Source organism: Bombus vosnesenskii, unplaced genomic scaffold (genome assembly GCF_011952255.1).
Source record: "Bombus vosnesenskii isolate JDL3184/JDL3185 unplaced genomic scaffold, Bvos_JDL3184-5_v1.1 scf7180000014015, whole genome shotgun sequence".
In the NCBI taxonomy this organism is placed as follows: domain Eukaryota; kingdom Metazoa; phylum Arthropoda; class Insecta; order Hymenoptera; family Apidae; genus Bombus; species Bombus vosnesenskii.
The window spans coordinates 139673-164319 of NW_022883331.1; the positions used below are offsets into that span (position 1 = coordinate 139673).

The window sequence follows — 24647 nt, forward strand, 5'->3', positions numbered from 1 at the left end:
ATGTAAGAAAATACAGTTTCTTGCCTAATGACTCGACTTCCATAGGTCCACATACATCCGCATAAATAATTTCGCGAGGTTTAGTCGCCCGATTGATTTTCTCGTGAAAACTCGATCTATGATGTTTCCCGTACGGGATAACCTTCACAGAAAAAGTTACTATTCTCCACAACTTTCATATTTGAATTCTTTAAGAACTCTTTAACTTGTCTGATGTTTTGATGATATAGCCGTTCGTGCCATAACTGCAATGTGTCCGCGTTTGATTCCGTTCTATTGCTAAAATTACAAACTGACGGTATGATAACTCGCATATCTACTTTATACAAATTTCCGATAACAGAACCTCTTGCTATCATTTTCTGGTTTTGTAAAAACATACAATTGGGCCTTCCTTTAAAACACAGAAATCTATGCTCCTTCTTGCGACAGATCTAATGGAAAATAGATTTCTTTTCATACCTGGTACATACAGAACATCGTTCATTGTACATGTTACCCATTTGCCGTCCACAAAAGTCTCTACTTTGATTTTTCCTTTGCCGCACGCATCCATGAACGCCGATCTCTATCTTCGCCGTGTTATCGAATTCTTCCAAGACGCTGATTCCCGTCGTCCTGTCATGTGATCCGTAGCTCCTGAGTCGATTATCCATACATCAGGGTTTGCTGCTTGTATCGCTGTGGTGCTTCCTAATAGATCAATTCCGCTGTGATCTCGATTTTGATTTCTAGGTTCCTGGTTATCTCTACTGTCGCTTCTTTTATTATTTTTAAAGCAATTTTTATTGGTGTGGCCTTCCTTTTGCATATAAAGCATCTAAAGCAATCCTTCTTTAGATGGCCAACTTTTCCACAGTTGAAGCAGCTTGTTCCTTGTTTCTCGTATTCATGTTTGCTTGACTGCTTCTGTTGTTCCCTTTTATAATTGTTACCCTTTGTTACCAGCGCCACCGATGTTTCCTGGTCGTTTTTCTTCCATCTGATTTCTTCCGTCATCAGCCTGGTACTAAGCCTGTCTAAGGTCTTCTTTCCTTCTTCCACGGAATCCCACGCACTGTGGAAATGGTCAAATTTGTTTAGTAACACCAGTAAAATGCGTGTTATCAGCATTTTCTCGCCAATTTCACTTTCAAGGGATTTCATCTTCGCCGCTATCAGTTCCAACTTTGATAGGTTGTAAGAGACATTTTCAAATTCTTCCCATTTAAAAACGAAGAACTGCTTCTGGACCATATTTAAATTCTCATCCGACTTCATATCATATACTGTATTCAACTTTTTCCACATTTCATGTGCTGTTGTGCAACATAAAAGAAGATCCAACGGTTTCCTTCCTACTGAGGTCACAATTAATTTTCTGGCTAACCGATCTGCTTTCAAAAATCTTTCATGAGCGATTTCTTTCGCTGCGCTGTTACCTGGACACAGATTCCTTTCACACACGTTGATCAGGTCGTCATCTTCCTCCAAAAGGAACTTTTAACAAAATGCCACTGGAGCCAACTTTCTTCGCCACGTAACATCTCGATCTTCGCACTTGCTGATTCCATTTTAGCACTATCCCTTACTTTACTAAGCACAACACTTTAACAATTTATTCACTTCACGTTGCTGCCTTGCAATTTACAGCTCTGGGCCCATAACCTGTTGAGGCTATTCGATGTGTAAACAGAGAAAACACGTGGATAAATTGTAAGGCAGAAAATATATTTAAATAGAAGTGTAATTATAAGTAAGAATACAATTTGAGCTGGTCCAGATCCGCACGCTAGCTGTGTTACCCAATAACTGAAAGACACTGAAGCCAACGTCGCCAGTCTACTGTTTATAGCCTGTGTTCGTCGCAGTCTTTTGTCCACACGCTGTCGATGGCTCCAGTGCTGGAGATAACTAAAAGAAGCCTGATGTAGAGTTTTCTTAGAAGTGGTGACAACTTCAACACATAGCAAAAACCGGCTGATGTGCTCTGCATTTGGCAGCAAATGTGGAACATAACGCGCATTTAAATGTCGACATATCACCAATAGCAGCGGAAATATGTTTAATTGAATACTTAAGCCTAAATATGCTAAACTGCAAATTACGCTAGATTTGACAGGGCACAGAGTAGACATAGCGTAAACCGGCTGATGTGCGCTGTATTTAGCAGCAAATGTGGAGTATAATGCGCATCGAATTGTGGGCATATCACCAATAGCAGAGGAGCTACATTCAATTGAATATTCAAGCCTGAATATGCAGTACTGGAATAACATTGGATTTGACCTCGACCCGAGTTGATATAATGTAAACTTGAGCAGGTACGCTGTATTGGACAGCAAACATGGAGTATAACGCGCATCGAATTGTCGACATATCAACAATGGAAACGGAGATACGTTCAATGAAATATTGAAGCCTGAATATGCAGTACTGCAAAAACATTGGATTTGACCTCGACCCGAGTTGACATAATGTAAACGGGAGCAGGTCCGCTCTATTTGGCAGGAAATGTGGAATGCAATGCGCATCGAATTGTCGATCAATAGCAGCGGTGATACGTTTAATTGAATACGGCAGCCTAAATATGCAAAACTGCATTTGGCAGCAAATGTGGAGTATAACGGGCATCGAATTACCGAGATATCTTGAATAGAAACTCAGATACGTTTAATTGAATATATCAGGCAGATTCTCCAAAACTGCAATAGCGCTGTATTTGACAGTGCCTAGACTTGATATAGCGCAAATAGGCTGATCTACGCCGATTTATTTATTAATATTCAATTGAACGTATCTCCATTTCCACTGGAGATATGTCGACAATTCGATGCGCGTTATACTCCACATTTGGTGCCAAATGCAGTGCACTTCAGCCGTCTTGCGCTATGTCAACTCTGGTCTATCGCCAATTCACTGTAATTGCAGTACTGCATATTCAGGTTTCAATATTCAATTGAACGTATCCCCACTGCTATAGGTGATATGTCCACAATTCGATGCGCATTATAGTCCACATTTGATGCTAAATACAGCGCGCATCAGCCGGTTTGCGCTATGTATACTCTGTGCCCTGTAAAATCTAGCGTAATTGCAATTTTGCAGATTCTGTCTTAAATATTCAAATGAAAGTATCTCCGTTTCCATTGGAGATATGTCGATAATTTGATGCGCGCTCTACTCCACATTTGCTGCCAAATACAGCGCGCATCAGCCGGTTTTTACAATGTCAACCCTGGTCCCCGCCAAATCCTTTGTAATTGCAGTTTTGCATATTTAGGGTTCAGTATTCAATTAAACCTATCTACGCTGCTATTGGTGATATGTCGCCAATTCGATGGGTGTGTTAATTCGACCAATCGCGGGGAGACGTAGTCGCGAGGAGAGACGTCAACGGGAGTCGTAAATTCCCGTTACGATTATAACAATCGACACCACGAATTGATCGATCCTCTGATTTCCGTTGAGATAATAGGGGTGATTGAGTTTGTATAACACTGTGATTCACAGAATTATAAATAATATATTTCCAACACTTAGATTACACTGTTGAGCATAGATAAATAGATAATCACTTATTGCACGAGGATAAGATAGATATGTACGTTAGAGCAGGGCTCTTATAATTGGATTTAATGTATTAGTGGACGTAGCACTATAAGATATTTAGTAGAGGAAATGTATGTTCGACAATACCGAGAACCGACTCTCGCGTTATGCTTAGACTGCCATGTTAGGCGTTAGCTTTAGACTTAGTAGTTGACTTTTCCAACGATGTAGAAGAAGAAGTTGAGTGGCGATGCTGTGTCGGAGGAAAGCTAGTGATGGGTGTGTCTAGCGCACGGGACCATCGGATTTGTTCATGCCATTTTAGGTCAGGAAGTGAGGGCAGTATACATTGCCTCGGATTGGACAAACGAAGGTTGGTGGGCTAGGAAGGGTCTTAACCGCCCTCGATAGAAAGTTGCTAGTAGGAAGCATCATACGTGAGAAAAACTAACTTTCCCGTGTCAAGCCGTAGTAAACAATAGTCTTTAGAAACTGATTTAGAAAAAAACATTTGTTGGGTCTGAAGGACCTTAGCAGGCAAGTTACTCGGGTTTATGACGGGTGCTTAAGGCTATTGAGGGTACGCTGTACGGAAAAGCGAACATCTGGTGTCCGTCTGGCCCGCGGTGTGTGACCTGGGCCAGGCAGAGAGTCGCGCGGCGTAACAGGGTGTTATGCCCAAATTTGTTGTCAAGGTGCAACACAGCGCACCTGCTCCTGCTTTCATTATGTCATCTCGGGTCGAGGTCAAACACAATATTATTGCAGTACTGCATATTCAGGCTGCATTATTCAATTAAACGTATATCCGCTGCTATTGGTGATATGTCGACAATTCTATGCGCGTTATGCCCCACATTCGCTGCCAAATACTATGCACATCATCCGGTTTGCACAATGTCAACTCTGTGTCCAGTCAAACCCAGTGTAATTGAAATTTTGCAGATTCTGTCTTCCATGTTCAATTAAACGTATCTCCGCTGCTATTGATGGTATGTCGACAATTCGATGCCCGTTATACTCCACATTTGCTGCCAAATGCGACGCACATCATCCGGTTTGCGCTATGTCAACTTTGAGCCCTGTCATATACAGCGTTATTGCCGTTTTGGTGATTCTGCCGGAAAAATTCAATTGAACGTATCTCCGTTTCCATTGGAACTATGTCGAAAATTCGATGCGTGTTATACTCTACATTTGCTGCTAAGTACAGCGCACCTGCTCCTGTTTGCATTATGTCAACTCGGGTCGAGGATAAATCCAATGTTTTTGCAGTACTGCATATGCAGGATTCAATATTCCATTGTTCGTATCTACGCTGCTATTCTTGATATGTCGAAAATTCGATGCGAGCTATACCGCAAATTTGCTGCCAAATATAGCGTACATCAACCGGTTTGCGCAATATCAACTCTGTATCCTGTCAAATCCAGCGAAATTGCCGTTTTGGAGATTCTGTCGGAAACATTCAATTGAACGTATCTCCGTTTCCTTTGGGGATGTGTCGATAATTCGATGCGCGTTATACCCCAGAATTGCTGCTAAATACAGCGCACATTGACCGGTTTGCTCAATGTCAACTCTGCATCCTGTCAAATCCACTGTTTAGCATATTTAAGCTTATGTATTCAATTAAACGTATCTCCGCTGCTATTGGTGGTATGTCGACAAGTCGATGCGCGTTATACTGTTACGTTCTTATTGTGTAGGCTTTGTTTAATTCAATCAAATTTAAATTTTAATTTTGTTCAATTTATTTTCTGTTTAATTTGAATTTAATCATTTATAATGATTGTATATGAAATATTGATTTAAGATTTCCGATTAATACGGTAGTTGCTGCCTCCAGAATTAGTCTAAGCACTATTTGAATTTGAGAAAAAAAATTTTTCTTTAAATAGTTTATCAATAAATTAATTACTTATGGGTAGCGTTAACTGGTGTTTAGGCTACTGATAGATAAATTCCACGTTCGCGGCTAACCTGCTATGTGCACGGGAGAGGATTAAAGTTGGACAAAATGAATATTCGATTTCGTTGCACGGAATTTATTTAAGTTTGAATATCGGATTATTTAAGTTGTTATAAATATATAGGTATATGTCTAGTTTACATTAGAATTAGGGTTAGGGGCGTGAAACGAATCTTCGTTTGGATTACACGTTGTGGTTATGCAATAGAGAAGACATCGACTAGTGCAAATACGATTATCAGAGAATCGGATAAGTAACCGTGGTAATTAGATACTCGAGAAACTAATGACAATGATCCTAGGTTCAATAACGAATCCGCGGTCGACGGGATGATACATGAACGTACTCACAAAATCTAAGTCGGACGCGTAATATTCACTGGTCGTAAAGGGTTACTCCTTTCATCGATGATATCGCGAGAGAGAATGCCTTTCTCGTCCCGATGATGCCACAGAGGAAAATTATATTGGGGTGTGTCTAAGGACACGAGATCATCGGATTCGTCGAGGAAAGCCTTCGTTCAGAAAGTAAGGGAAATTGGCGTTGCTGCTAATTGGTCAATCGCCATACCGGTGGTTAGAAAAAGATGCTAGCCGCCCTCGAGGGAAAGTTGCTGGTGGGAGACGCCGCTCGTTGAAAAATAGGTCTCCCCTATTTTCCCGTAGTTGGGACAAAGACTGTTTGTCTGTTTGAAGGACTTTAGTTGACTAAATCTTAAGATTTATAACGGGCCCTCGAGCTAGCCGAACATGTACTGCGGAGACGCATCGACATCTGGCAATCATCTTACTCGAAGAATAGGGTCTGCGTGTGGCGAGCCACGGGACAGAAACCGTTGGAATGTTTACTGTCGCGTGTCGCCACGAATATTTCTTTTAAGGAGAGCTATAGAATTACTCCATACCTTTGTTAGACAAAGCGTTCATCCCTTGGCCGCGGCTTCGTTGGGCGACAGACTGTCGCCTCGAGCCAGAGCTCACTATCACCAATCTCGAACAATTACAATCGGATTGAATAACTACAATTGTTTAATTACTGCTATAGTAGACTCTAGGTTACAATGTTGCGTGATTATTCAAAATTCCAAAGGCTCCGGTGTTCTTTCATCTCCGACATGTATATATTTCTAGCAGTGTGATTTTAATTTAGATTCTTTAGCGATGTAATGTTGTGTATTTGAGGTTATGTGTCAATTATTTGATTACATATATGTGTCGGAGATGAAAGAACACCAGTGATTGATTGTTCACGAGGTAAGTTGCACTTTCACTGTTTTAGTTATTCGTTGAACTAACACGTTTTACATTCAAACAGTAATTGGAGCACTCGTAATAATCTTCTTTTCCTTTTTAGGTTTCCGCTATCTGTGTTATTCGACGAACAGTGTCACGCTTCCACAGTATTGTTATAACATTTAGTAAATGTTGTATTTTGCATTAAGGCAATTGAAGTTAATTCGTTCATTTATTTTCAGCTGGCTGTCGTACATGGTGTTCCGCAAACAGGGATCCATAACCTATTTGCATGTAAACCTTTTTGTATAATGATTACTTGTTCACAAGATAACTTTCATTTTCACCCTTTTAATTATTCATTGAATCAACACGTTTTATATTCAAACAATAATTGGAGTACACATAATAATTTTCCTTTTTTCTATTAGGTTTCCGCTATCTGTATTATTCGACGAACAGCGTCACACCTCCTTTTGATTTAACCACAATATAGTTATAACATTTAGTAACCTTGTATTTTGCACTGAGACAATTGAAACTAATTTATTCACTTATTTTAGGTAGCTGTCATACATTGTGTTCCACGAACAACGATCCATAACCTATACTTGCACGTACACTTTCTTGTGTGTTGATCACTTGTTCACAAGGTAACTTTCACTTTCACTAGTTAATTGTTCATTGAGTTAACACGTTTTATATTTAAGCAATAATTGAAACACGTATAATAATTTTCCTTTTTCCTTTTAGGTGTTCGATATCTGTATTATTCGACGAACAGCACTATAACATACACTATCACACTACGTTGCCCACTGAAATCGCTTTATACATTGCTTATTTCGATTATGCGCTAGTTTTAACTTGTTTAAATGCACCGTTCGCGGAATCCCTTTTACTTCGATCTTGACGTTTTAGTTCTGCAAGATTTCTAGCATTTTGTATGGTCCAGTATATTGATCGGAGAATTTTCCTTTACTGGGTTCTTTTAGTAAATATATCGATATTCTGCGTAAGTTGGTTCCATGTTCTCTTCGATTATTACTTCACCAGTAGGTTCTCTGGCTAGATGTCCAAAAACTAATTCGTGCGGGGAGAATTTCGTTCCTTCGTGTACAGAGGTATTATAGGAAAACATAGCTAATTCTACCCATTTGTCCCAATTTTTGGAATTTTCAATGTATAATTTGAGATATTCTATCAGCACGTGGTGAGATCTTTCGATTGAACCGTTACTTTGTGGATGATATGCCGTCGTGGTATATTGTTTGATGCGGAATCTCTTTGCTACTTTCTTCATTAGTGAGGATGTAAAGTTCGTTCCTTGATCAGTGAGAATAGCTCTCGGTGACCCGAAACGACAAATAAATCGCTTTACAAAAACGTCCGCTAAGATAGGCCGAGAGGCTGAAGAGATTCCTCCTAGTGGAATCCCAATTGAGTATTTTGTTAATAAGTCTTGGATAGTTAATATATATTCGTTTCCCTTTTGGGTTTTTGGTAATGGACCTACAATATCCACACTAACCTTATCGAACGCTTTACCTGGTGTGTCTGTAAGTACCATTGGTTTCTTTGCTTTTATTCTTGTGAGTTTCTTCAATTGACATTCCTTACATGTTCTTACGTAATCTTGAATTTCCTTTTTCATGTTTTTCCAATAGTAGTGTTGTCGTATTCTTCGATAAGTTTTTTGTTATTCCTTTGTGTCCTGCTACGCTCGATTCATGTTTTTCTCGTATTATGTTGTTCCGCGCTTCCACAGGCGGGGTCATTACTTCCCCAGTGCAAATGGTGATGGTTAAGATTTTTTCCATAAATATTTCCTTTAATTTTCTGATTGTACATCGCCAGGGTATTTCCTCCAAGTTTCCTTTGCTAATGCTAAAGGAAGTTAACTGTTTTTCATTTACTACATCTAGTAGAGATCTTAGCGAGTTTAATAAATTTTTTGGTGTTATTGGAATATTTCTATTTTCCTTTATCGGTAGGGATACGATGTATTTCCCGGAATCGTAATTCAATCTTGCTTTTTCATTAACATTAAATCTTCATAACGAGGCAATTTCCCCGTCTCCTTCATTTCTAAGGCTCCTTTATCTATCGGATTGCCATGTACATCTATGAATATTACTTTATGGTCATTTACTCTCGTAATTGAGTCTCGGGTTTCTGAAATTTTTAGTTCCGCAATTATCGTAGGTCTCGTGTCCTTTTCTCGTTGTTGAATTAGTTCTGGAATTACAGTGGAGGGCTCTTCTTCGCTTGTTGTATCAGTGTCTTCTTTTTCTCGATTGGTTATTCCTCTATCTGTACTTCGATTTCTGCTAATGCTTGGTCAAAATGTTTTATGGGGTGTCACGTCCCGCGCTACGCACGTGCCGTACCGAAAAACGGAAAACAGCAATATACAAATAACGCGAGCGACAATTTGAATATTCAAAACGAATGAACGATACAACGAAAATTGAAATTGTTTAAATAAAAGTTTAATTAAATGTAGTCATATATAGAGAATTAGTATACGAGGGCAAATAAGAGATAATAAAGTTAAAATAGGTACTCTAACGAAATAGTAAATATAAAGAGTACAACATAACTTATAATTTCATAATTCGACTCATAAGGATAAACTATGAAGGACCAATTAACCAAAAGTGACTCACAAATTAATTAATAAATCACGACATAATATTATATTCAATCAGGATAACCTACAATTCGACAATTTAATCAAATCTCGTAATAACTTCATGAACAATTCAAAGGAAAGGAAAAAGGAATGGAACGATAGGAATACACACCTTTATAACAAACAGGAAATATCAAGCAATTTAATATACAGCAAATATGGACATACAAAACCACAATAAACAAAATATATCTTATATACAACTAGATATAAAATATATAAAACACCTAGGCATATTAACACACTTCAATAAACCAGGCACTATTGTCAGAATCAACACACGAAACGTCAAGATTAAAGTAAAAGGGATTCCACAAACAATACACTCGAACAAGTTACAACTAACACAATCGAAACAGACCACAAGAACGATTTCAAGAGACAACGTAGTATGGTAGTATATGGAACAACACTGCTTGTCGAATACTGCAGATAGTGGTAACCTAAAAGGAAAAAGGAAAATTACTATGCGTGCTCTAACTATTACTTAAATATAAAATGTGTAATTCAATAAAATAATTACAAAACAGTGGAAGTGGAGAATACCTTGTGAACAATTACTCATCGTAGAAGGAAGTGTATATGCGAAGACAGGTTATGTGTCCATATCCGTAGAACATAATCTACGACAGCCAGCTGAAACAAATGTAGGAATTAACTTTAATTGTTTTGATACAAAACATAATACTACTAAATGTTTATAACAATATTGTGCCTAAACCAAAGGAAGTGTGACGCTACTTATCGAATCATGCAGATAGTAGAAACGTAAAAGAAAAAGGAAAATTACTATGTGTGTATTCTAACCATCATTTAAATACACAACATGTTAATTCAATAAAATAATTAAAAGCAGTGAAAGTTAAAAGCACCTAGTGCACAATTAATTATCGTAGAAGGAAACGTACATGCAGGAATTTCGCAGAAACAAACTGTGGACCTACTCCATAGAACATAGTATACGAATGTCAGCAGAAACGAATAAATAAACTAACCTCAATTGCCTTAATATATATGGAAGAAAATAATACTATTAAAAATTTACAATTATATTTCGATTAAACTAAACGAAGCACAACAATCAATAATTGATGCTCGACAACAAACTTACAGTTCGCTAATGGAAAATAAAACTGAAAAAATCAAGAAAGTTAGTGACATTATAACGAAATAACTCAGCATTGACATAGCGGCCCTTAATAAGAAGAAATAAAATAAGTTAATAAGTGCAGGAAGAGTTAAGAAACAACTAAGATAGGTTAAGAGAGTGACGACGATAATTTACTACTCACATCGAAGAAGTTTATACAAGGGACAACGCAGTGATGAGAAACCAACTACCAAATTGGAGTAAATGTGTACGAAGAATTGAAGTTGATACTACTGGAATGGTCAAGAAGACGTGAGAAAGTGGAAAGTTAAAAATTAGTGACATTATAAGAAACGATTCAACACCAACGGAATGGTCTTAGCAAACAAGAAAAGGTATCTTATAAGTTAACGAGGTTTGTATGCAATGCATCGTTGAAGGAAGTGTGCACGCAGGAACTCCACGAGAATTGGCTACGGATCCAACTTTGCAAAACATAATATACGACTGTATGAAGATATCGAAGGTAATAAATACTGAGGTAACCAATTATAACCTAAAAAGGGGAAGAATGTTGTAAACCATCTTGGAATAGAAATAGATAATAATAAGAAGCTCGTTACTCACATCGGAAGATATACATTAAAACCAACGCAGTTACAAGAACCCTACTACCAAACTTAAGTGAATACTTACGGAATACTGAACCAGATACTACCGAAACATTCAAGCCAGCAACAAGAAACTGGAAAACCAAGGAAATATTCTGACATTATAACAGAACAATTCGATGTTAGCAAAGCGGTCTTAGCAAACAAGATAGTGGACAGACTATTTTACTATACAGATATTTACAAAATATAGTGTTTTATATATATATATATATATATATATATATATATACTTACAATTCTAGGATAAGTAGAAGTAGTCTTGATAAGTGTTAGACATGTAACGAAGAACCAGAAGATACTAAACGCGCATGATGTAATCGTTCCAAGTAAAGGACTCAGCGATGAAGGATTAGAATTGTAGAACCTATAAACAATAAAGATTTTAACTAGCAATGTATAAGATTAGCTCCTAAATTCTATGTAAAGGCTGCAAATTACACGCACAAGTTCATAACGACAACTTCATAACAAAGAAACAGAAGATAGCCAATAATATAGGAATAGGTTATGAATTAATCAAAACTGATTAACTGAGTATCAACGACAAACGCGATTAAGATAAAAAATTATTATATTGTACTAAGTTAATATAGCATAATTGTATTAATTCTGGCGTAGAGAAATAAGGTTATGTTACGCAGTAGAACTGGTAATAACAAACTATGCACATATTACTATCAAATTAATTAAGCGAACACTCTATAAAAATAAATTACTCAAAACACACCAATAAAACAGTGCTATTGATAAATTATAAAATTTAACAATAACACATGCCACATGCTATTATATTAAAATAACACACTATGCACATATTAGTATTATAATGATTACACAAACAATACTATTGTCATTTAAAAATTCTAACTACACTAAAATAGAGGAAAATAAGCGACGGACGAATAATTATTTCAGTATTAAACAAATTAAAGGACGCGTCACTTTTACTAGAGACACTCACGAGCGGCCATCTTGGACTGTTATGATAGCTCTTACACGTGCGCATCGGAATACATACAATAATTGCGCACATTAAATAAATGCAAATAATATTATTCCCACTGCAATTATACGTCAACTATTAAAATAGAGTCACAAATAATTAACGGATAAATAATAGATTTCACATTAATAAAATGTCACTGTATACTACGAACATTCACAGGTGGCCATTTTGAATATAGTAGCCTTTATGCGTTACAAAACAAATCATATTTTCAGCGAAGGAATAAATATTTAATAAATGATAATAAAATAAAAGATCGTAACGAAGAAAGAATAAATAATGATCAATACAACGTAACGCAAGAATATTAGAAATTAATAGAAACTAGCCGTGAGAAACAAACCATGAAATGATATATTAAACTTACTATTATAAAAAAAAAATGATATTTTAACGCATAAGAAGACTCGGCAAATACTAAGTTGCCACGCGCCTTGAACGATTCACTGGCATCAGCAAGGAAGTTACCAAATACATCGCAGATGCAACTTCAGCAAGGACAAGTTGGCACGCGCCTGCCACGTTCCACTGGCATCAGTAGGGAAGTTCTGGGAAACATCGCAGACGCAACATTAGCAAAATATGAGCTATTACGATATCTATATTTTATCACGCACCTTGCATGTCCCTAATACCCAACGAAATATGAGAAATTAAAAAGACGAAACTTCAGCAGCATCTACGTGTCTCGAGGATATGAGCAATTAAAAATAGCGTAAATAAGATAATCAAGAAGACAAAACTTCAGCACAATCCGCGAAAGTAGGCAGTTACAATATTCCTAATTTGTCACGTAGCAATGCTGTGATTCCCATAGAGATGATCCATCACGTGACAATTAGGATATTATCAATAAGCGGGAATAACATAGAGTAGAGGAGTCCTTATTCAAAATTCAGACCATTCACATCGTCACTGTCCGTCCAAATCAAATATTAGAAAAGTTAAATAGTTTCAAAGAGTCTTCATCCAAGATTCAAATCGTACACATCGTCACTCTGTCCGTCGAAATCGAATATTGAAAAGGGTTTCAAAAAAAAAATCACCATTCAAATTAAGCATTCGTATTGTCACTTCATCTGCGGAGTCAAAGTTAATTGTCAAAATTCGATGCATCATCAAGTCATACATACCGCCGATCGATTTTACATCTAATCAAGGTAGGAAATTTGAAATTGTATATCCTCTTCTCTTTTAACTTGCAATCGAACAAAGTTGTCTCTGAACAAAAGCACCCGTCGGCAGCTATAGTTGACAGATAAAACTATCAAGCACACAATTTACGTAGATTTCATCCGAACATCTTGAATTCACGATATAAAATTGAAATAAACGTTCTTGGCCAAGATTTAATAAATTGTCTGGAATAAAACAACTTTATCAAATTTTGATCTATTTCGTTTACAATTGTTCGTTGTATCAACCAGTGATTACGGTGTTTTCAACGCAGGGAACATCTATGGTTTTTCGTTTTCCTCTTCCCATCGTTAGCAGATTGCTCATCCTTGGGCGAGGCCTACGAAGCCACACTGATTGTTCATAGTGAACCCAGTTGCCAATTAAAATAATCATTTTTCGCTTACGACTCCACTAGTTGCCAAGAACGACTTATATTTTCTAAGTTGTTAAATCTAACTGATTATTCGCTGTGTTAAACCTGTGTTAACGGTGTTTTCAATTATCGAAAACACTTATCGATTTTCGCATTCCTCCTCCCATCGTTGGCAAATATCGCCCGACTTTGGGCAAGGCTTGCGAAATCGCACAAGTCGCACACAGAGAGTGATATTCATTTCACCTTGATCATATCAGATGACAAAAACAAGAAAGAATCGAAAAGATAAAAGTCACCTCAGCAAGAAGCGAGCCGAACGTTGGTACAAACGATTACTTGCTGCAGAAGCTAAAAGGGAAGAAAAGAAGCTTCGAGAAGAGTTAGAATTAAATCGCGAAGATTCTGCACCGAGTTTTTCGCCCTCGAGATCACTTATTTCCGAACATTGCGAGACGCAATCGCCTTCCTTCTATTCTCAATTCCTTCTAATCTCAATCGCCATCGCCTACACCATACGATAGCGTTTGTCATAAATCGTATTATGTTAATCGCCCGAACGAGTAAAAATTAGCTTTCGCCATTAATCCTATCGACACAAATAAATCTTACCCTACTAAAAATTTGTAAAACTTATCCAATTAGAAGTTCGAGTATTTACTATATCTACATATATATATTTATTGTACACCACCATATACTATTTCTATATTTGTATCCGACGTTACTTATAACCGACATTGTAACACCTTTAATCGACAAAAATCGAATAAGTTATAACATATGTACATCAATATAACTCAATCGGACGAAATAAATATATTTGTCAATATCAATTGTCTATTCCGAATAACTTTAATCCTCTCCCGTGCCAGTACTCCTGCGCATAGCAGGTTAGCCGAAAAGTGGAATTCATTTGCCAGTTGTATTAGACGCGAGTTAACGCTACCCATTATACGTAAATTACCGCATAAAACTCTTACGAAGTTCAGGAAACACGCGACAGACGAAGGTACAAAGATTTGTTTTCCTACAGCCAAGAACGTGCTACAGATGCACTTCCAGACTGGGAATTCAATCTAATAATTACCGAAAATACACGACAGACGAAGGTACAAAGATTTGTTTTCCTACAGCCAAGAAGGTGCTTACAGAGGCACTTCCAGACTGGGAATTCAATCTAATAGTTACCAAAAGACACGACAGATGAACAATACCCATAACACACTAATACTCCTAGCTTAAAGAAAATAATAATAATAATAATAATTAAAAAAAAATTTTTCGAAATAGTCCTTAGACCACTTATGGTGGCAGCAACTACCGTATTAATCAGAAATATAAATCAATATTTCATACGCAATAATATCATTTCAATATTTCCCTTCCGAATAAATTAAATTAAACGGAAAATAAATTAAACAAAATTTTAATTTTAATTTGATTTAAACAAATAAGTACGTAACAATAGCTGTTGGGATTGTTTTGACGCTGAAACGGGAGTGCATTACATTTGCAGTGTAAAATGGAGTGAAAAGAGCGCTTAAACGTCGAAATATCTCCAACGGGAAGGAAATGACAGTTAGTTTTCGTCAAAATCGAAGAAATCATAGCGATTTGATAGCTGTTGGGCTTGTTTTGACGCTGAAACTGGCGTGCATTACATTTGCAGTGCAAAATAGAGTGAAACGAGCGCTTAAACGTCGAAATACCTCCACTGAGAAGGAAATGACCCCTAGTTTTCGTCAAAATCGACGAAATCATCGCGATTTGCGAACTGTTGGGCTTGGTTCGACGCTGAAACGGGCGTGCATTACCTTTGCAGTGTAAAATGGAGTGAAATTAGCGCTTAAACGTCGAAATATCTCCAACGGGAAGGAAATGACGGCTAGTTTCCGTCAAAATCTACGAAATCCTCGCGATTTGCGAGATATTTTGATTGTTTCAACGCTTAAATGGTTGTGCATTGCATTAGCACTGTGAAATGGAGTTCAACGAGTGCTTAAACGTCGAAATATCTCTAACGGGAAGGAAATGACGGCTATTTTTCGTCAAAATTTACGAAATCTTCGCGATTTGCGAGATATTTTGATTGTTTCGACGCTTAAATGGTTGTGCATTGCATTAGCACTGTGAAATGGAGTTCAACGAGCGCTTAAACGTCGAAATATCTCCAACGGGAAGGAAATGACAGTTAATTTTCATCAAAATCGCGATTTGCGAGATATTTTGATTGTTTCGACGCTTAAATGGTTGTGCATTGCATTAGCACTGTGAAATGGAGTTCAACGAGTGCTTAAACGTCGAAATATCTCCAACGGGAAGGAAATGACGGCTATTTTTCGTCAAAATTTACGAAATCTTCGCGATTTGCGAGATATTTTGATTGTTTCGACGCTTAAATGGTTGTGCATTGAATTAGCACTGTGAAATGGAGTTCAACGAGCGCTTAAACGTCGAAATATCTCCAACGGGAAGGAAATGACGGCTATATTTCATCGAAATCGACGAAATCTTCGCGATTTGCGAGCTATTTTGCTTGTTTCGACGCTTAAACGGTAGTGCATTGCATTTGCAGTGTAAAATGGAGTTCAACGAGCGCTTAAACGTCGAAATATCTCCAACGGGAAGGAAATGACAGTTAGTTTTCGTCAAAATCGACGAAATCTTCGCGATTTGGGAGCTATTTTGCTTGTTTCGACGCTTAAACGGTAGTGCATTGCATTTGCAGTGTAAAATGGAGTTCAACGAGCGCTTAAACGTCGAAATATCTCCAACGGGAAGGAAATGACAGTTAGTTTTCGTCAAAATCGACGAAATCTTCGCGATTTGCGAGCTATTTTGCTTGTTTCGACGCTTAAACGGTAGTGCATTGCATTTGCAGTGTAAAATGGAGTTCAACGAGCGCTTAAACGTCGAAATATCTCCAACGGGAAGGAAATGACGGCTAGATTTCATCGAAATCGACGAAATCTTCGCGATTTGTGAGCTACTTTTGTCACGTCCCGCGCTCCGCACGCGCCGTAACAAGAACAAGAAAACCATTCTACACAAAACGCGCGAATAAGGATTTGAATGCACAAACGAACACACGGCGCTACGAAACTAAGGGAAGGATTAATAAAACGAAGGCGACTAATAGATCCAACAAATAAACAAAATACATATACACACAACTCTAAATAAACCTACCAATAACCGACTTGCAATTTGAAAACCTATGGATCAATATAATATAAATAAATAAATAAATATAATATAAAATAAAATAAATAGAACCAGCTAATGGATTGAACGAGTTACAAACCAAACAAATAAACCAGGAAATAAGAATAACTACAAAAGGGGAAATAATTGAAACGCCAGGAATACATGTATATATAAATATATTTTAATCAATCAACTTGGAGAGTTACATATAAGTATAAACATATATGCCAAACATGTAATGGACTAGTAAATATTAGAGACAGTACTTCCAATACTGTGCAACAGATACAATATTATCAATTTATGAAAATAAGTATATACGAAGTCAAAAGCTAATAGTCTAACGAATACATAAAACATACAATATTGTATTATTAAAGAAATAAAGGTTATGTTGTCAGAAACATATATATATGTGTGCGCATTCTATCAAACAGTAATCTAAGATACATACTTAAAACTGGCCTACATTCCGGTAAAGAATTATAAAATAAGAACTACATTACGAAACATGCATGTCTATGTATAAATATATAAATTATATTCTAAACTAAACTACTATTAATGTATGCGCATTCTACATTATTGATTCAAATCGATAATCTAAGATACATACTTAAAACTAGCCTACATTCCGGTAAAGGATTATAAAATGAGAACTACATTACGAAACATGCATGTCTCTATATAAACATATAAATAATCTATATTCTAAACTAAACCACTACTAATAATCTACAAAAGAAATAGAACACACAACGCAACACTTGGGACTAAGCGACAACCTGTCGATAGGCCAAACGCTCAAAATAATTAACAGCGCAACGACTTCTACCATCAAACACAAATATGTAAACACACATTAAACACACAATAATCTAGAAACAAAACCTCCTATACCATGTTGTCACAATACAAGATATATATGTATATATGAAATCAAATAATTAACACATAACCTCAAATACACAACATTACATCGCTAAAGAATCTAAATGAAAATCACATTACCAGAAATATATACATATATACGTGTGCGTGTGCGTGTTCTATCTCATTAAATGAAGTTAATATAAAATAAATAATTGGCATTTCATTTCGTATGAATACTACACTGCCAGGAGAAATATGCATATGAATACGTATATATATATATATATATGTGTGTGCGCGTATGTTTTATATTATCGAATACTCTATAAAATAAACTACTCAAAACAATAAATAACGTAATCGAAGAATTACAAAACATTAGCCATATTAAAATGACACACAACATAAATATATATATATATATACGTATATTCATACGAACAATACTTTTGTCACTTTAAAACAGTATTAATAAATAAATGTTCTAATTGCGGTAGAATAAGGAAAAACGAGCGGCAGACGGAAAATTACTTCGATATCAAACAAAACTAAAGACCCGCCACTATAACCTTACTGATGACATTTATGAGCAGCCTTGTTAGATTTACACGCGTCATGGCGACAGGAATATTAGGGATTAATGGAAGTCAGGCGCGAGAAACAAATCGTCAAAACACATTGTTAACACTTTTCTTTAATAAATTCTATACGCAACTACAATTGTAAAAAAATATATATATATATATATATATCTCTGATACTTGTGGTTCATCACAGGGCCGCATGCGTTTGATGGGTCTTCCCGAGTCGCCCATGGATTCTTCAGAATCCCTCTTTCGCTTGCGCTGAAAACAGCACAATATAGTTAAATAAAACGAAACAGGACGAATCAAGCGGACTAGAAACAAGACTAAATACGCACCAGGGAAGTCTGGATAGGAACCTCTGATGGAAATGACTCCGCAAACATTGTTCGAACGTCGATCACCGAAGCCTAGGGAAATAACAAAAAAAGGGGGAAAGGATCAAAATCACAAAAACAACCATAAAATGCAAATATCCAAACTTACGCAAAACAACTCGAAGGAGGAGGTCCTTGTTATGGGAGAGCAGCGGAATTGCGCGTGTTGCCCGAGCAAACATTGAAATGATAATGATGCTGCAGCCGTGGAAGTCTCTCGCGGAAAGGACTAGATCAGCATGGAATGCTTCAAATCTCCTAGACGCTGGCTCAGCAGAAACACAGGACCGATAAAAACTAAGTCGAAATACGGAATTTACATTTTGTCACGTACGATTCCAAGAAACCCAAACTGCAACATCCCGATTCCCACGGAAGCGTACCCCCAGCGGACCACCACCCCGTGGGGGATGGCATTATAAATAAGCGAAGCAACATAGAGCAGCGTTCATTCTTCTTGCGTTCATTATAATTTGTGTTCATTGTTATTACGGATCATTCGTATTACGTTCTTTATTCTTGCGTTCATTCTTCTTGTGCTCATTATATTTTGTTCATTGTTACTACGTTCGTTATTGCGCTCATCATTGCGTTTAGAAATTTTGTATAGTATTTTGCGTTTCGGGGTCTTTAGTTTTTAGGTAAAGAAAAGAGAGTCGCGATTAAGTAAAAGAAAATTTTATCTTTAAAGTCCTCATTTCATCGCTTAGACAGAAACGCGCATTGTAATTGGGGTATTAATCCAGTTAGTAAATTGTTCAGTCTGTATCGAAATAGATAAATAAAGTAAAAGTTGATAGTAAACTATATTCGAGTCCAAGTAATAAACCCAACAAAAACTTCGACGATCACCGGAGCAGCTGAGGTAATGGCGCCAGACAGCACCTACTCCTCATGGTAAGAAAATTAATTTTGTAAATTTCCTTCTTCTCTGATAATTTCGTTGCCCTCGAGAATCGAATTAGAACTTCTTATCATCGATCTCGTTTTATTTTCGTGAACGGTTTTGAAGATAGTATCATTGTTTAAACTTTGAACAAAGGAGTTGTCCGCTGTGTCGGCTTGTGCGAACGGTGTTTTCAGTTACTGAAATACTGATCTTCGCATTCCTCCTCCCATTGTTGGCAAAATATAGCCCGTCTTTGGGCAAGGCTTGCGAAATCACACGAGTCCCACACAGAAAGGACTATTAAATACATCGTCGGGGTCAATCGAAAATTAAGAGTAATACCGGCATTGCTATTAACCGATATTCTTGCCATCATTGCATGCGATTGTAAGAAAGAAATAACAGAACAATTTCCCTTCGAAAATTTAATCAAAGGATCGTTCTAACGGCATACTACAGCGAAATTAAAAGAGAAGAAGAAGTCAAACGTAAAAATAAATTTATATAAAACAACGAAAAATCTCACATTCCTATCCAATCCAGCAACGCTAAAATATATATATATCCGGCTAATAAAATATATATAAAGGCAATAATCTAAGCAATTCTACATTCAAATAAAAATCCGTTCAACGAGGACAAATATTTATTGTTCCCAGCTTTAATCCTCTCCCGTGCCAGTATCCCTGCACATAGCAGGTTAGCCGAAAAGTGGAATTCGTTTACCAGTTGCATTAAGCGTCAGTTAACGCTACCCATTAAACGAAAAAAAATAATAGAAAATATATTTTGAAATAGTCCTTAGACTATTTCTGGTGGCAGCAACTACCGTATCAATTAGTAATCTAAATCAGTATTACAAACGCAATAATATCAATTCAGTTTATTTCCCTTCAGATTAAATTCAAACTCAAACGAAAAAAAAAAAAAATTCAGTAAAATTTAAATTTAAAATTTGATCGATTTCAATAAACCAATACGTAACAGATTAGTAGATTAAATTTTTGGTGGCAGCGGTGGGATACGCTTCACGGAGGATTAAAGTTGGTTTAAACGGTTCGATACGCTCCATAGAAGATTAAAGTTGTCACGCTTGTCAATAAAATATATATTTAAGAAACAATGGCGACTGTAGTGGAATCGTTTGACGAAGAAATGGTTTTGACATTGTCGGAAAAGCTTAAAGCATGGGATGCGAATTTTCGCGATATGAGTGCAAAACTCGCCGAATTACAAAGCGGCTTATTCGAACTTAAAACAAAACAGGAACCTAAAACACCCATATCGCCGCCGACAACGCAACAAGAAACGGTCCAGACGAGTGGACATACCCAGCCAATTAAGCTAAAAGACGCGATCGAATCGGTGCCAGTGTTTGACGGATATCGACCATCGGTATTCCATTTTTTAAGAGCTTGTGAACGCGCGCGAAATATGATTCCCAGATATCAAGAACCTCAATTGGTAAAATTGTTAGTAAATAAGCTTCGTGGACACGCGTTCCTCGCCATCGAAGACACGGAATTAATGAGTTTAAATGATTTCGGAAACAAATTAAAGGATCTATTCGGCCCAAAGAAATCTCTTAACGAATATAAAGGGGAATTAGGAACGATATTTCAACGACCCGGGGAAGACATATTAGACTATATGGATCGCGTTAGAAATCTTAGATTGGCAATAATGGATGGAGAAAGAGGCGACTACGGCATCATATCCCCCGACATCCAAGATACTATAGATTGGGAAACGAGAGAAGCTTTCGTTAAAGGACTTCCGAACGAGGTATATGTACGAGTAAAAATAGCAGGGTACCATACTTTAGAAGATGCGTATCGTCAAGTCGTCAAAGCAACACACGAATTGAGACAAATAACCGATAGAACGCGACCCCATCGACCGACACCCTCGAACTATTACAGACGCGACAACGCACGATCTTCGAACACTAACAACAATATCAGAAACAACCGCCAAGATCGAAGATCGGTACCTCCATCGCAGAATTTTTCGAATACTACTAGACAAAATATCACGTGTAATTATTGTAAAAAACCCGGGCATTTAGTGAAAGACTGTTACAAATTTAAAGCCCGAGTAGATGCCGGATTAATCGTACCCTATGCTTCGAGACCATCGGGAAACCAAACACGTCCTTCGGGAGAATGGGGCGAGCCACGAAGGAACGATACGCCGAATCGCCCAAGAGTACAGGCGGCAACCAGGCGACCGGCGCCGACGGCAACAAACAGAACAAGGGCAGCCATCCCCGCGAGATCGACTCCACCACCCATAACGAGAGACAGAGCGAACGCAATTGTAATATCGGAATATATTAAAGGTGTAATTTTGTCCGATTAATTATAATTTATTAATAATGGATTGAAAATACAGATATTAGTTAGACAGAGAAACGATGTTTGATTAACAGGAAAACTAAATGCAACGCTCGTATTTACAACAAATAACTTGACAACTATTTGGTAACTCTCTCTCTCTCTCTGTCTCTCTCACTAGCGACTCTAACACTCGACAACACTCGCAATTCAATTCTAACGACTCTATGCTTCGACGTCTCGATCAACTCTGATTCTCGCAACACGCACACTTTTCGATTCGCCTTGGATAGCGAAACCGTCCTTCTTCTAACGTTGTCTATTGTTTCCCTCATACCTATGTAAGAACTACCAACTACGTGCCTTTAGTCACGTAGGCACTCTTAAATGTAAACAAACCACAGAAACACGACGTACACGGTTTTTCTATTTTCAGCCGATCTCCAATCAAAAGCTATTCTACGATATTACACAATGCCGACTATGAGATCGAACGAACAACCACTAAATACTGTGGGGGAATCATCCCACAACCAAACAAGGTCACAGACAGAGAATCCAGAATCTCAAGACAAAAGGGAAAGAGTGAAGCACAAGCAACCGGCGAAGGAAAATCATCAGGAGTTGAATTCAGATTCGGAAGGCGACCTCTCCGAATTATTTCAGTAAAATTTAACGATTCCCCAACGACCCCAACTGCATGAATAGTTTCCCCAAATCTAAAAACTAAGACGAGTTTATTATTAGACTCTGGATCGGAAATCAATATTATCAAAAAACCTGCTTTACCCGACTCAGCCATCCTCGACGAGTAAGAATCAATTGAAGTGCGAGGAATTACGGCAACGAGCCTAGTCTCCATAGGGCAGACGGTAATACAGGTTGCGGGCCATCCGGTTATTTTTCATGTAGTCGATGATTCATTGCTAATCGATCAAGACGGAATCCTAGGATCCGAATTTTTTGCAGGTTGTAAAGCTCGTTTAGATTATGAGGAAAAACATATCAAGTGGGGAAATATTTATATTCCCTTCGATACTAGAGAAAAAATAATTATACCGAAGCGAAGTTCAATAACGTGTTCAATTAATATCGCTAATCCAGAGATAAAAGAGGGATTTATTCCAAGAATCGAGCCGAGCAAGGGAATCTATTTTGGTAATGCAGTGTGAGGAATTATAAAGGAAAAGGTTATATAAGAGTAATAAATACTACTTCAAGAGATTACGAATTTACAACACCGACGATGGTAATTGAAGAATTTGAAAATCCCTCCTCGCTTCCTAGGACAGCGCGTAATACAGTTCTAAAATCGAAGGAAAGTAGATACGAAAAAATAAATGAGTTACTACGACTCGAACACTTGAACGAAGAAGAAAAGGAAAATGTTAAAAAGTTGATTCGTAATAATCAAGATAGGTTTCATATTCCACGAGATACATTGGAAGCAACTGAAGTTCTGGAACATAGAATAATTACAACGGATAATATACCAATTAATACTAATCAGTATCGATATCCACCAATACATCGAGAAGAGATAAATCGACAGATTCAAGAATTACTAGATACAGACGTAGTGGAACCATCAATATCTCCATATAAGTCCCCATTATGGATTGTGCCCAAAAAACCCGATTCGCAAGGAAATAAACGCTGGAGATTAGTTATCGATTATAGAAAATTGAACGATAAAACGATTGGCGATGCCTTCCCACTACCCAACATTACAGAAATATTGGATCAATTAGGAAGTGCAAAATATTTTTCCATGTTTGACTTAGCATCAGGCTTTCACCAGATCCGTATGTCACAGGCAGATGCCCACAAAACTGCATTTTCGACACCATACGGACATTTTCAATTCAAAAGAATGCCCTTTGGATTAAAAAATGCCCCAGCAACATTTCAACGTTTGATGAACTCAGTATTATCTGGTCTGCAAGGAATAGAACTATTCGTCTATCTGGATGACATAGTGATTTATTCCAGGTCTCTCCAAGAACACGAAATTAAATTTAATAAATTAATGGAAAGACTGAGGACAGCTAAATTACGATTACAACCTGATAAGTGCGAATTTTTACGACACGAGGTGAATTATTTAGGACATATAATTAGTGAGAACGGCGTGAAACCCGACCCAAAGAAAGTCGAAGCCGTATCAAAATTTCCACGACCAAAGAGGGCGAAAAATATCAAACAATTTCTGGGACTAGCAGGATATTACAGAAGATTTATACCCGATTTCTCCAAGGTCGCGAAACCATTGACACAACTACTAAAGAAAGATACTCCCTTTAAATGGACAGAAAATCAAGAAAATGCATTCAATAATTTAAAGACAGCGTTAATGACGAAACCCATTCTACAATACCCAGACTTTTCTAAACCCTTTAACCTTACTACAGACGTATCAGGATATGCAATAAGCGATGTACTGAGTCAAGGGCCAATCGGAAAGGATTTGCCGATTGCGTATGCCTCAAGACTATTAAATTCCGCCGAACAAAATTACTCTACCATAGAAAGAGTGTCTGGCAATTGTTTACAGCGCAATGCACTTCCGACCGTATCTTTACGGAAGAAAGTTTACCATCGTAACCGATCATAAACCTTTAGTGT

General features: G+C 37.3%; 2 long non-coding RNA genes across 3 annotated transcripts; both read right to left on the reverse strand.

Annotated features, from left to right (window-relative positions):
* Window positions 1–9553: 9553 nt before the first annotated feature.
* LOC117239460 lies at window positions 9554–12735 on the reverse strand. 2 transcript variants are annotated; one of them, XR_004494458.1, is made up of 4 exons: window positions 11430–12735; window positions 11218–11266; window positions 9978–10067; window positions 9554–9874 (listed from the first exon to the last, which is right to left on the reverse strand). It is a non-coding gene; the product is annotated as an uncharacterized LOC117239460 (long non-coding RNA). The 2 variants fall into 2 exon arrangements; XR_004494459.1 differs by lacking the exon at window positions 11218–11266 and having other exon boundaries at window positions 11430–12500.
* A 5859-nt stretch (window positions 12736–18594) lies between these two features.
* On the reverse strand, window positions 18595–19717 carry LOC117239458. Its single transcript, XR_004494454.1, has 3 exons — window positions 18907–19717; window positions 18759–18830; window positions 18595–18681 (listed from the first exon to the last, which is right to left on the reverse strand). It is a non-coding gene; the product is annotated as an uncharacterized LOC117239458 (long non-coding RNA).
* Window positions 19718–24647: the final 4930 nt, after the last annotated feature.